This window comes from Nuphar pumila, chromosome 1 (genome assembly GCF_984573655.1).
Source record: "Nuphar pumila chromosome 1, dmNupPumi1.hap1.1, whole genome shotgun sequence".
Lineage (NCBI taxonomy): Eukaryota > Viridiplantae > Streptophyta > Magnoliopsida > Nymphaeales > Nymphaeaceae > Nuphar > Nuphar pumila.
This window is the reverse complement of record NC_143249.1, coordinates 24,382,501-24,396,972: the sequence shown is the minus strand read 5'-3', so window position 1 is coordinate 24,396,972 and position 14,472 is coordinate 24,382,501. Positions and strand designations below refer to the sequence as shown.

General features: G+C 36.3%; 1 pseudogene; it reads right to left on the bottom strand.

Annotated features, from left to right (window-relative positions):
- Window positions 1-1,563: 1,563 nt before the first annotated feature.
- LOC149848380 (protein KTI12 homolog) overlaps window positions 1,564-14,472 on the bottom strand; it is a 23,368-nt pseudogene continuing 10,459 nt past the window's right edge.

Sequence of the window (14,472 nt, the reverse complement as noted above, 5' to 3'; positions counted from 1 at the left end):
GATGTATTTAAAGGTGCACCCCTTTACAACCTTTTTCTGTTTATGGTTTTAATATTATGGGTGTGTATGTATGTGTACATATCATAGTCACCTATATTGTTCAAGGTAATATCTCAGCGAGGGTTTTTCTCGGAGAGATTTTCAAAAACTAGTTTTCTCGGGAAAATCTCGAGAGTTTTTAAAATTAAAGAAATATAAAAAATAATAGGAAAGATAAGAAAATAATAGGTTTTGTATCAATTTTCTTGCAAAATATAAGGAAATAAGTTTGGAAAGTATTTAAAATACAAAATAAACAAAAAATAAAAATAGCTTAAAAATATAAAATAAGGGAAATTTTTCATAAATATCATGATAATATCGCAAGATTTTCCCACTAATATCGGCTACCTTAATTTCTCAGAAAATCTCACAATATTTTCAAAATATATCTGATATCGGTGACTATGGTATATATACATCTGTGTGTGTATATGTCATAATATTTGCTACTATTGAAGGTACATACTAGTGAGTAGAAACCATCATTTTTTATTTTTTGATCTTTTTTTTGTGTGTGTCTATATATATATATATATATATATATATATATATATATATATATATATATATATATATACACACACACACACACACACTGCCAATGTACAGTCAGTGATTGGGGGTTTTCCCTTGCCCTGGTAAAAAAAAACATGCATATCATCTTAAGTGCAAATTGTTGAAGAACAACACTAAATCATTATGACTAAAAACATTTAGTAATAAATCTAAATTGAAAATTAATGTGCAACATAATTAAAAATTTTAAAAGAAAAAACACACAAGTAAATATAAAATAAACAATGAAGATTAAAAAAAAGATAAGGACACGGTGTTTACCATGTTCAACATAGGCTTTACTGTGTCCATGAAGTGTCGTGGTGTGTCTAGTGCCATGACATGTCAAAAAGGGACACACATGCTAAGTGAAGTGTCAGTGTGACATAGATTGCCATTATGTTAAATAGAAGCAACATGTAACCAATCTTTAGCATATACTTTCACATTGGAGAATTTTGTCCATTTCTTTCTGTCACACACAACTTCATTTGTCCAGTGTTTCTCCAAATTATTGATGCTATTCACCGAAAATGGGGAGAGAGAGAGAGAGAGTCCTTATCCTTTATTATGTTTATAACCCGACTTTTGTTTTATATTGGGAAGATATTACACTTTATTCACAGGTATCTCAGTCATTACACACACACACACACATAGACGTATGTGTATGTGTGCCTATGTATATGTGTGTGTATGTATGCGCCTAAAAACAGTAAAAGCAAGTGGGATTTTAACCAAGCTGAGAACATTTTAATTTGCTTACAGGATGAATGTGGGTCTGAAAATATGGTCAAACAACTAGGGGGGGGGGGGGGGGGGGGGCAATTAGACACTTCTAACAGTCACAGGAATATATAATTGAAATAAACATATTTTTGTACAAGGTCAGGAAAATTTTCATGGGTTTCCTGTGTCACTATACAGAGAATTTAAGAAAGAAAAAAGTATATAATAAACCAATTATCACATAAAACAAAAGGATATAGTTGGTAACCTCTAACCAATATCAATCCTATTTAAAGGTCCTACAAGCCCACAAGACTGTGACTCAACAATTGCATTTATCACCTCCTTCAATTTATAAAATCACAGTAATAATAACAACAAATAGAAGAGAAGTGAGACTCAGAATTAGCACCAAAAGATAAAAAGCAAGTAGTTTCATTCTAATTGCAATACCCGTGTTGCTCAGTCCATTTCATAAAGTGAATTGGCATCTGATACACGTGCCTAGGAAATGAAGCACAACTGGTTTTGTAGTTATTCACTTTTCACAATTTAAGAGGCAAACACTATTCAAGTGCTTACATTCTGAGTTGCAATTGTTGGCTGGAGAACATTAAGATCTCTAGATTTAGTAGTGGCTTTTGCAGTCAAGAGACAGCATCTGTGATTGCTTCAGACGATTCTTTTACCCCTTCTGATAGGATGGCAGAGATAAATCAGACAATAACTCGAAAATTATTGTCATATACTCAAATGTCAAAGGGATCAGTTTTAGAGGCTGCATAGAGGTTATGGCATATAATTTTAACATGGCAATAGCATAAAACATAATAAATATAAAGTATATGCTACTGCAACAGATTCTGGTATGGCTCAACCCAACAGCACACTCTGGTATTCTAAAACCCAATGGCCTATTCCTTAGCTCAACAGATAACAAACTTTAAACAGAAAACATAACAGATAACTTGTAAAAATACCACCAGTATTTCCACAGAGCTGAAAATCTGAAGATTACCATATAGATTTTTTTACCACTAAAGCAAAAGGCACCCATAGAGCAAAAAATATCCAACTGCCTAATGTTACTTTAGCAAGACAATGCCTCTACTCTAAACCATTGCACCAGAGAAGTATTGCTGGACTGCCAAGCAAGAGAAATTGCCTAAATTTCCCCACAATCCTTTTCCAGTTCCTTTTCAGTACAACAACACTCACACCAATCGTTTTCATGAGAAGATTCTAGGTACTGATCACAATCATGAGTGATTATCGCAGATTAGATCTTCCCATTGACACCTGCCAATTTTTCAGGTTCAGAGAATTCTAACCATTAGATGAAAGAAAACTCTTTGTCCTTTCAAGAAACAAGTAATGCATGTTTTTCTACAGCACGTCATTGATACTTGGTCAACTAGCAAAGAGTAAGAAATCTTGGATGATCACTCCCTATACCAAAATTTTTCTTTAATCAGTAAGACCAGCATTTTGAACCAAATGTTCCTCGTCTTGCAAACTTGACAGATCCAACAAAGATCTAAAGAAAATCTACCTTTCTAACCACCCAGGTCTCAGTGGACATGGATTACCTTTAGATGAAAACAGTTCAAAAAGTGGATAATCTCATTGATTAAGTCTATCTGGCTTCTCAAATCTTCTCACTAAATCATCAAGCCTGCATAAAGCCAGAAGTTGTTAATACTTTATACATGTAAAAAAAGGAAGGTTTTGACTCCATTTTACATCCATCAATGAGATTTTACATATTAGAAAATACCAAAATAAAAATCAGGGAAAAATATTTAGGCATGATGATGACATGATGGCCTCCTCAGCCCCACTCAAGCATGAAAAAAGTGATGAAAAGAAACATATTTATCCCTACCAAAGAGACAATAACTAGAAACATAAAATAAAACAAAACAAATTAATGAATGGCATGATGATATGGAATCTATGTTGGAAAATTTACCAAAACTCATGAAACTGGCAGTGCACATCTTAGAATTGTAAGCAAATATACTTATACCTTATCAGTGTATGCCATTTCCCCTTTATTATCATGTTCCTTATTCCACTTTCTACAATCATCTTCTTCTGTATCGCAATATATCTGCACATAAATAAATGAAAACAGGTCAAAGAAACCTATTCAGGCAATTTCATTTAAAAAAATAGGCAGTTAAAGAAAATTAAATTGTAAAATATATTGGATTTCTGGACAAGCATCAACTCAGAGCAAGGATGGCACTGAGCTGGGATAGATCCTGAAAGAAGTCTAAGTTGTTCCGAGCATTGTTGCATTAGTACTTTATACACCCTAGCATATTGCACACCAGGCATACATGTACTAGATACCAGTACGAAACTCACTTTGAAACCATAAATAGAATTATCAAATGTTTAAGAACCTCATTCTAATTACTTGAGAAATGCGTACCATCTATGGTAGAAAATTGCTTCTATTAATCATAAATAAGTATGAAGCATGTTTCTGTTAGGATATCTAATTATCCTAATTGATACGTATCTTTATTAAAAGTATATATAGTTTGTATAAACTTTTTAGAAACTTATACCAATTCTTTTAGAAATTGCATCAATGTTTATTAGAGACTCATATCAATATTTTTTGGAGTTGTATCAATATGCATTTCAAATAAAAATCTACTTGAAACTTTTATCACCCTTACATATCAGTACCACTACCTCATACCTGTGCCCGTTTCTGGGACGTACCTGCCAGATGCAACTCAATTGTGATCTACTAAGAAAAGGCAGGGACAGCACATGCTGAAGTTGTCCCTTGTGCTCTCTATGCTTCGGTTCAGTTACATTTTTAAGCAGTATATGTGCCTTCATTTCTATTCTTTCATTCTTCTCTATATAGTGATATTTGCTTCTGAATGCATTATAAGGCTCAAATATGCACACATTTGTGTTACCCTACTTTTGTATATATTACTATACCGTTTTTAGTGGGAATATGTTGCAGACCTACTTTTTCTTACCTATGTAACAATTATCAGTGCTAGTTGGAGAATACTGTGCTTTTATTGTGATATTTTCAAAAGCTGATGTCATGCTGAAAAAACATGGCATTTCAAAATATTGTTTTTTTAAATCACATTTTATCACAATATAACACATAAAATACTTTTTAAATATTTTTATATTATTTTCAGTTTATATATTTTTATTCTTATATTTGCAAGGTAAATCATTAAATGTTACTTGTCCCCTTATGATGCCATAGACATCTGTCTATTATACATATTTTTTCCTATTTATATGCTTATAGTTTATTATTTATATATTAAAGAAAAGTTAACAAAACCCAGCGGAGTCACCAAGTTGACTTAGCCCAAAGGCAAGTTGAGACCAAACAAATCAAGACCAAGTGACCGAGCTTTTAAACATTGGGCCCATGCACCAAGCTGTTACTAAGAGCATGAAATTGGATAAGGTGGGTACTGGTTAATAAGCAATCAACCTCAAAAAACAACAAAAGTAGGTTTCTTAAAAAATTTCTCAACAATGATGACATAATTAGACATTCCTGAACCTTATAAAATGGAATATTTTCAGGTTTATGAAGACATTAAGAGAAAAGGGAAGAGTTTGACTATCAGTGTCAGAATATACAAAGTAGTCAAGTTGGTGATCATTCAAATTTCAAACAACACAAGGATGTACTACCTAAAGAAAAATGAGGGGCAATGAAACAGGTGTACAACTTACCACACAGTATTTTATGCCAGCTGCTCGAGCTAAGCACCACAGCTCATATCTATAGCCCTGCACAAGTACATAAGGAGATACAAATTACAATATAAGCATTTCTAAAACCAAGGTAATAAATAAATTGAAAAAAAATGATGAGGGGTTATGTCATAGCAAAACATGAAAATAGAAATTAAAATGGCTCTAATAAACATCAAAGTCATCACATGACTAGACTCAACACCGAAAATCAAAGAAAAAGAATTTGCACCGCACGTATGCGCAAGCACTTAGGAACTTGAAAATATGAACAAAGCATTAAAAACAAAGACAAACAAGATGCTGTAGGAATTTTGATGTTCTATGCACTCATCTCATATCACCACAGCTCATAACTTCTCGGGCTTGGCTCATTTACCATTTCGAATGAGGTCAGTCAAAATTAAATGAGTCAAGCCCTAGCCGAGGCTAAGCATGGCCCAAGCTTTGTGCAGGCCTAATACTCACTTGGTGGTGCGTCCCACGCTCTCAATGTTGAAATTTGATACGTATTTACACGATCAGGTCAGCTGGGCTTGCGTTTGGCGCTTCCGGCGGGGCATCCACTGCATGTTCGGATTCCGAGGCCTCTCAAACGTGTAAAAAGGGTTCGATCAGTTGTGGGGAGGGTCTCAACGCAAAGATGGAGACCCCTAGACGTCACCCACAGTGGAGGGGGCTGCAGCAAGGCAGGAGTGCACTTTCGGTATGCTCTATGCACGCGACGGAGCCCCGGGAGACTTACCGACTCTCGAAAAGGTTACCGAGGCCTCCAACGACCCAAGCAAGCCCTTGGGTGGTTGCTAGACCCTCTGATCTACTCTTGGATGTCTGCTATATTGTGGGATAGGCTCCTACATGCAGGTGAGGCAGATTTGGACTCCCAATGTGAAACTAGGTTGTGATAGGCCAAGGGCCGGTTACCAGCACACTCTATGCCTATGTCACATGGGTGCAGGGGTGCGTCACTTTCAAAAAACTTGGGTGCGGGGGTGCGGCAATATATATATATAGTCCAAAAGTTGGACATAAATGACCCTGGGTGCAGTCAACGCACCCAGGGTCAGGTTGACCTCATCGGGTGCTGCACCCGCACCCGTGTAGCGTCACGTCGACGCGGGTGCGGCACCCAGTTTGCCGAGTCCCTGTGATATAGCTCTACGCGCAAGGCGAAGATCCGATACGCTTAAGGTAGCCTTGGAGGAGCACCAAAGCCTTCACGCCACCTTGGGAACACCTAAGGATGCTGCAACGAGAGGGGGAGGCATGAGAGAGAGAAAGAGAGCTTAACGCCCAAGGCAAGGGGGGCGCCCTTGGGTGAGTGAAAAGGAAAGAAAAGGGAGAGGGAAGGAAAGCAAGGAAGATAAGGGGAAAAAAGAGAGAGAAAAGGGAAGAGGGGGGCATCCTAAGGGGGAGAGAAGGAAAGAGAGGGACGGAGAGGAAGTTAACTAAATAAACCTCAATTTCATAAAGCATGCATGGGCACTCTCATAAGATCCTTATATAGAGGGAGAGATGCCCTAAATGGATCCGAGTCTCCACAAATTGGGCCTAAGATCTTATTCTAAATAAACCAAATCCAACAAACAACAATGAAATGACAAGTAAATCCAAAAAGAATACGCCTAATGACCTAAGATGCCCACACCTAGACATGTGCTCATGTTGTGGGTGTGGGCTCATCCTCTCGAGCTATGTCACTTGGTGTAGAAGTGTTGAGCTTAGAGAATATTATATTGTTGTCATAGAGAAAGTATATTCATGACTTGTTGGATGAGGTCAGAATACTAAGATGTAAAACTGTTAATACTCCTATTAAGAAAAATCATAAGTTGGGGCAACAGAAAGATGACAAAATTGAGGATGCAGGGAAGTATCAAAGACTTATGCATAAGTTCATTGTAAAGATTCAAAGAGCTTTCAATCACGAACCAAGAGTCCACCAACTCCAACTTGAGTGGATAACTACAAAAGTGTTCTCTAAGGAACACACTCACAAATCCCCCAAAGGGAACCACAAAAGTGTTCTCTAAGGAACACATTCACAAATCCCACAAAGGGGATACACACAATATAAAAATATATATTTTATTCAATGAAACAAGTGTGCAAAAGCATACCATACAAAGCGGATAACACCCCTATTTATACACAATAAAGAGAAGAGAGAGAGCACTATGTTAAAATATGATGTATATTTATATATATATATATAGATTACGACACATATACATATATATGATATATATATGTCTACGTGTCTATCTATATATATAAATATATATATATATTTATTTTGTAAAACCCCACAGGGGTATTTATGTCATTTCACCTGTACACGCATATCATTGATATGCTTTTTCTTTTCTTTCTTTTTCCTTTATTCTTTTTCCTTTTTTATTTTTTACTTTTTTTCTTTTTTACATTTGAGAGGGGCTCCAACGACTCTATGGGAGCCCCTGCTTGGGTCCCTTGCTGTGTATAAATAAGGGGCACAGCCCCATGTATTTCCTAAGCTTCTTGTGAAGCATTCTATGAAGTGAAGAATATTTTTTTACCTCTTTTTGTGCTTGACCACTTTTGTGGTTTATTTTGCCCCTTTGTGGCCTCTTGTGTATGTGCGTGCTTCCGTGCTTTCGCTTGAAGACTTTGCCCCTTTTCATTTGGCACTTCATTACATGGTATCAGAGCCTTGGTTAAGAAGGCTTCATCGGATTCTACCTTGACAAGTAATACCTCTCCTCTCTCTTGTCTTATTAATTTGTTTTTCTAAATGGCCAACAAAGATGCAAAAATCGATCTATCTTTCAAATTGGATGGAACCAATTACCGCATGTGGGCCGCCTCTATGGAGAATAATATCAAAGGTAAAAAGCTTTGGGGTTATGTATGTGGAACCATTCCGGAACCACAATTGAAGTTAACTAAATTTGAAGGAAATGAGGAAAAAGCTTTGAATGAAGAAGAAAAGGAAAAAGCTATTCTTGATTATTCTTCTAAAATGGAAGATTGGGAAGTGAACATGCTAAAAATTTAGCATGGTTCATGAATAATGTCGAGTAAAAGATTTGTGCAAACCTTGCAAAATTCAAAAAGGCTAATGAAGCATGGTTTTTTATGAAAGGCATGTACACCCAAAGAGACCTTGCTAGGCATTTTTTTCTACAAGAAAAGGTAAGAGCTACCAAGCAAGGTGATATGAGCATTAGGGACTACTATAGTGCCCTATCCTCTTTGTGGGATGAACTTGTCCTTCTCGAACCACAATGGGAAGGAAGTGATATTGCTATGAGACAAGAGCAAATGGAAAAAGAGAGGTTTTTTCAATTTATTCATGGGCTTCGTCCCGAATTTGAACAACTTAGAGGTTCTCTACTTCATAGGGCCTCTACCCCTCTAAGTGATATTTTAGCTGATTTATGTCAATAAGAAACCCGTTTGGCCTTGAAAAGAGATGTTGATGAAGTGCATGTCGTGTCTAAACCCGACAACAATGTAAGAACATATAAACCACCACATTTTTGGAAGAATAATGGTGGAGGAGGAAGAAAAATTATTTGCCATAATTGTAATGAACCAGGCCATATTCGTCCCGATTGCCCTAGATTCAAGAAGAAGGTGGCTTCCGTGGAGGAAACTCCTTCAATCATCAATGAAGATTCAAAGAAGGATGGTGACATAAAGGAGTCCATTGCTCATCTTACCGAAACTCTTCAACAATTTATAAAGATGAGCGTCTTTACATCATCATCCTCACCTTCCACTTCTGGTGCCGCCATCTCCTCTTTTCCAGGTATGACCTCTTGGATTCTTGACTCGGGTGCCTCTTTCCATATGACTCCAAATGCATCACTTTTATCAAAACCAAGTCTCACTAAATTTAAATCATATGTATCCACCGCCGATGGAACATCTTTAAATGTTGAGGGTATTGGAAACCTTGAGAAAACTTATGACCAAAACAAAGAATTTTTTGTTCCCAAAATCCGAATTATTCCAAAACTTAATTTGAATCTTTTTTCCGTCTCTCAAATTACCGATTTTGAATATAATGACTCGTTTTCACCAACCCATTGCTATGTGCAGGATCTCCGGTCCGGGAAGCGGATTGGGCAAGGCCATAGAAGAGGGGACCTTTACTATATGGATTTTTTGTCTTTGCCATCCAAATCATTTTGTAATCACGTTCAATCCAAAGATATTGAGACTTGGCATAAGAGACTAGGACACCCTAGTATTTCCAAGTTGTACCTTTTTCCGTTTTTGGAAAAATTTTGTAATACAAATACATTTACATGCAATGATTGTATTCTTGGGAAAATTCACTCTCTTCCATATTCTCATAGCAATTTTGTGTCAAAAAGGCTTTTTGAACTTGTGCATTCCGATGTATGGGGACCGGCACCCGTTATGTCCAAAGGGGGCTTCTCTTACTATGTTTCTTTTATTGATGATTTTACTAGATACACATGGGTTTACATTATCAAGAATAAATCCGATGTCTTCATTAATTTTAAAGAGTTTCACGCTCTTGTTCAAAATCAATTCCAACACAATATAGCCATTTTTAGGTCCGACTCAGGAGGTGAGTACATGTCTAAAGATTTTCAAAATTATTTTAAAACAAATGGAATTTTGCACCAACGATCTTGTCCCAAAACTCCGCAACAAAATGGTCTTGCGAAAAGGAAACATAGACATTTAATCGAAACCACAAGAACTCTTCTTGTGTCTAAAAATGTTCCTAAAAATTTTTTGGCTGAAGCTCTTCTTACCGCAACATATCTTGTGAATCGTATGCCCTCCTCTTCTTTAAAAAATGTTTCGCCATTTGAAAAACTTTTTAAAATTACTCCTGATTTTAATAGACTAAGAATCTTTGGATGCAAATGTTTTGTACTTAGTCTAGGACAAGATAAGTTGTCACCTAAAGCTATTGAATGTGTGTTCATTGGCTATGGTGAGAATCAAAAAGGCTATAGATGCTATGATATTCGAAACTCTTCAACAATTTATAAAGATGGGTGTCTCTACATCATCCTCCTCACCTTCCACTTCTGGTGCCGCCATCTCCTCTTTTCCGAGTATGACCTCTTGGATTCTTGACTCGGGTGCCTCTTTCCATATGACTCCAAATGCATCACTTTTATCAAAACCAAGTCTCACTAAATTTAAATCATATGTATCCACCGCCGATGGAACATCTTTAAATGTTGAGGGTATTGGAAACCTTGAGAAAACTTATGACCAAAACAAAGAATTTTTTGTTCCCAAAATCCGAATTATTCCAAAACTTAATTTGAATCTTTTTTTCGTCTCTCAAATTACCGATTTTGAATGTAATGTCTCGTTTTCACCAACCCATTGCTATGTGCAGGATCTCCGGTCCGGGAAGCGGATTGGGCAAGGCCATAGAAGAGGGGACCTTTACTATATGGATTTTTTGTCTTTGCCATCCAAATCATTTTGTAATCACGTTCAATCCAAAGATATTGAGACTTGGCATAAGAGACTAGGACACCCTAGTATTTCCAAGTTGTACCTTTTTCCGTTTTTGGAAAAATTTTGTAATACAAATACATTTACATGCAATGATTGTATTCTTGGGAAAATTCACTCTCTTCCATATTCTCATAGCAATTTTGTGTCAAAAAGGCTTTTTGAACTTGTGCATTCCGATGTATGGGGACCGGCACCCGTTATGTCCAAAGGGGGCTTCTCTTACTATGTTTCTTTTATTGATGATTTTACTAGATACACATGGGTTTACATTATCAAGAATAAATCCGATGTCTTCATTAATTTTAAAGAGTTTCACGCTCTTGTTCAAAATCAATTCCAACACAATATAGCCATTTTTAGGTCCGACTCAGGAGGTGAGTACATGTCTAAAGATTTTCAAAATTATTTTAAAACAAATGGAATTTTGCACCAACGATCTTGTCCCAAAACTCCGCAACAAAATGGTCTTGCGAAAAGGAAACATAGACATTTAATCGAAACCACAAGAACTCTTCTTGTGTCTAAAAATGTTCCTAAAAATTTTTTGGCTGAAGCTCTTCTTACCGCAACATATCTTGTGAATCGTATGCCCTCCTCTTCTTTAAAAAATGTTTCGCCATTTGAAAAACTTTTTAAAATTACTCCTGATTTTAATAGACTAAGAATCTTTGGATGCAAATGTTTTGTACTTAGTCTAGGACAAGATAAGTTGTCACCTAAAGCTATTGAATGTGTGTTCATTGGCTATGGTGAGAATCAAAAAGGCTATAGATGCTATGATATTCGAAACAATAAATTATATGTGTCGCGAAATGTAAACTTTATTGAAGATCAAAATAGTTTCGATATCCACACATCTAAGGAAGACATCGATTATTCTTTTCTATTCGACTTAGCTCCTAGGACTGAGTCTCCTGAGGCAATCACTTGTGATACTAGTTGTGATGGAATTTTACATTATAATATACCACAACATGAGAATACTTCCCAAAATGAAAACCTTAATGATATAAATGTATATACCCGGCGGATAGGAAATGAACATCAACCTGCCATTGACAGATACTCTCAAGACTTCTCTTTAGAAGAATCTATTGATAACAATCCACCTAGGAGATCTTCTCGTACTAGTAGGCCACCACAAAAATTTGTGTCTTATGAATCTTTTTCGCCGAATTATAGGGCTTGTCTCATGTTAATACATTCGTATCATGAACCTACCTCATTCAAGGAAGCTAAAGATCACCCACATTGGATTGAAGCTATGAAAATCGAATTAGAGGCTCTTAACAAGGCCCAAACCTGGAGCATTATTCCTCAACCTTTAGGAAAAAAAACTATTGGGTGTAGATGGGTATATAAGGTCAAAACCAAATGTGATGGGTCTCTTGAAAGATACAAAGCTCGTTTGGTTGCAAAAGGCTACGCCCAAGAATATGGGATTGATTATGAAGAAACCTTTGCTCCTGTAGCCAGAATGACTAGTGTACGAACCCTAATTGCTTTAGCATCCATAAAACAATGGCCAATATATCAACTTGATGTTAAAAATGCGTTTTTAAATGGAACTCTGTGTGAAGAAGTCCTTATGGACCCTCCGTCGGGTCTTGAAATTGGGAAAGGTAATATTCTAAAATTAAACAAAGCTCTTTATAGTTTAAAACAAGCACCAAAAGCTTGGTATGATCTTTTTAGCAAAGTAGTTCTTGATAATGGTTTCTCCTCATGTTACACAGATACTGCTTTGTTTGTTAAATCTTCTAATGAATACATAACAATTTTGTTATTATATGTTGATGACATGATTATCACAGGTAATGATAAGAAAGGTATTGATCTTATTAAAAATATTCTTAAGACAAATTTTGATATGTTTGATCTGGGTTTTCTAAGGTATTTCTTAGGAATTGAAGTTGCATACTCCCCCAAGGGGTATGTCCTATCTCAAATGAAGCTAGCCTCTGACATTATTGCTAAGTCTGGGTTGACAGATGACAAAAGGGTGGAGACTCCAGAAGTAATCAATGCCAAGATGAGAGCCAATGATGGCACTCCTTTAGCAGACCCCACACCTTATCGTCAATTAATTGGATCCTTAACATATTTATCTATCACCGGGCCTGACATTTCACATGCAGTTCATAGTGCAAGCCAATTTCAGACTGCTCCTACCACTACTCACATGGCAGCAGTAATGAGGATTATCAGATACTTAAAAAATTCCATAACTAAGGGAGTATTCTTCTCCTCTTCTTCACCTCTTACTTTACTTGCGTATACTGACTCTGATTGGGGGGGTAACCCCGATGATCGTATTTCTACCACAGGTTATTGTGTGTTTCTTGGGGAGTCGCTTATCTCCTGGAGGTGTAAGAAGCAGCGTAAAGTTTCTCTCTCGTCTACCGAAGCAGAATATCGTGTGATGGCCACTACCACAACTGAGATTATATGGTTAAGAAGCTTACTTAAAGATATGGGTGTCTCATTCACAACTCCTTCCAAGCTGTGTTGTGACAACAAGAGCTCCATCTATATTGCTAGCAATCACACTTTTCATGAACGAACGAAGCATATTGAGATGGACTGTCATTATGTTCGAGATGAGTTCCTACGCGGCACCATTCAACTCCCATATGTTCCTACCGAATATCAGTTGGCGGACTTCTTCACCAAAGCTTTGCCTTCGCCTCGCTTCTACTTCCTCCTTAGCAAACTCTCGGTGAATTCACCGTGTGTTTGAGGGGGGGTGTTAAAATATGATGTATATTTATATATATATATATATATATATATATATATATATATATATATATATATAGATTACGACACATATACATATATATGATATATATATGTCTACGTGTCTATCTATATATATATAAATATATATATATTTATTTTGTAAAACCCCACAGGGGTATTTATGTCATTTCACCTGTACACGCATATCATTGATATGCTTTTTCTTTTCTTTCTTTTTCCTTTATTCTTTTTCCTTTTTTATTTTTTACTTTTTTTCTTTTTTACATTTGAGAGGGGCTCCAACGACTCTATGGGAGCCCCTGCTTGGGTCCCTTGCTGTGTATAAATAAGGGGCACAGCCCCATGTATTTCCTAAGCTTCTTGTGAAGCATTCTATGAAGTGAAGAATATTTTTTTACCTCTTTTTGTGCTTGACCACTTTTGTGGTTTATTTTGCCCCTTTGTGGCCTCTTGTGTATGTGCGTGCTTTCGCTTGAAGACTTTGCTCCTTTTCATTTGGCACTTCATTACACACTAGAGTTGAGAGAGGGACCTCCCAACAACTAGATTTCTAGCCCCAACGGCTAGAAATCTAGCCATTGGGACCAAGTCAACTAGTTTGACTTAGTCCCCAAAATATATATTATATATATTTATATACAATAAATATATATAATATTACGATAAATATATATATATATATATAATATGTAAAAAGTATGAATATACATATATGTTCATACATATATGTATATACTATACTATATACACAAATATGTATATGTACAATTTAACACTCATATATTTGACTATTACTAGACTTGATATTGCATAATGTTGTGAGTATAGTAATTCATGCAGACTCCAACAGCCCATATGAATGTCATTATCAAGACATTTGAAGTTGAATCTAGGAAAGAAATTCTTTATGTTGAATAAGGACGTAGACTAGGCAAGAGCAATGGAAAATAGAAGATCTACTTCTTGACATTGTGCAACTGATTGAGGAAAATTTAGGCTTTGTTTGGGAGCTGTTGTTGGGAGCATCTCCCCTCCCAACACGACCCCCATCTCCAGTTCTCCTCCCAAAAATGGTGACTCCAATCAATGGAAACACTTGGGATTTGGTGAATCCCCCCT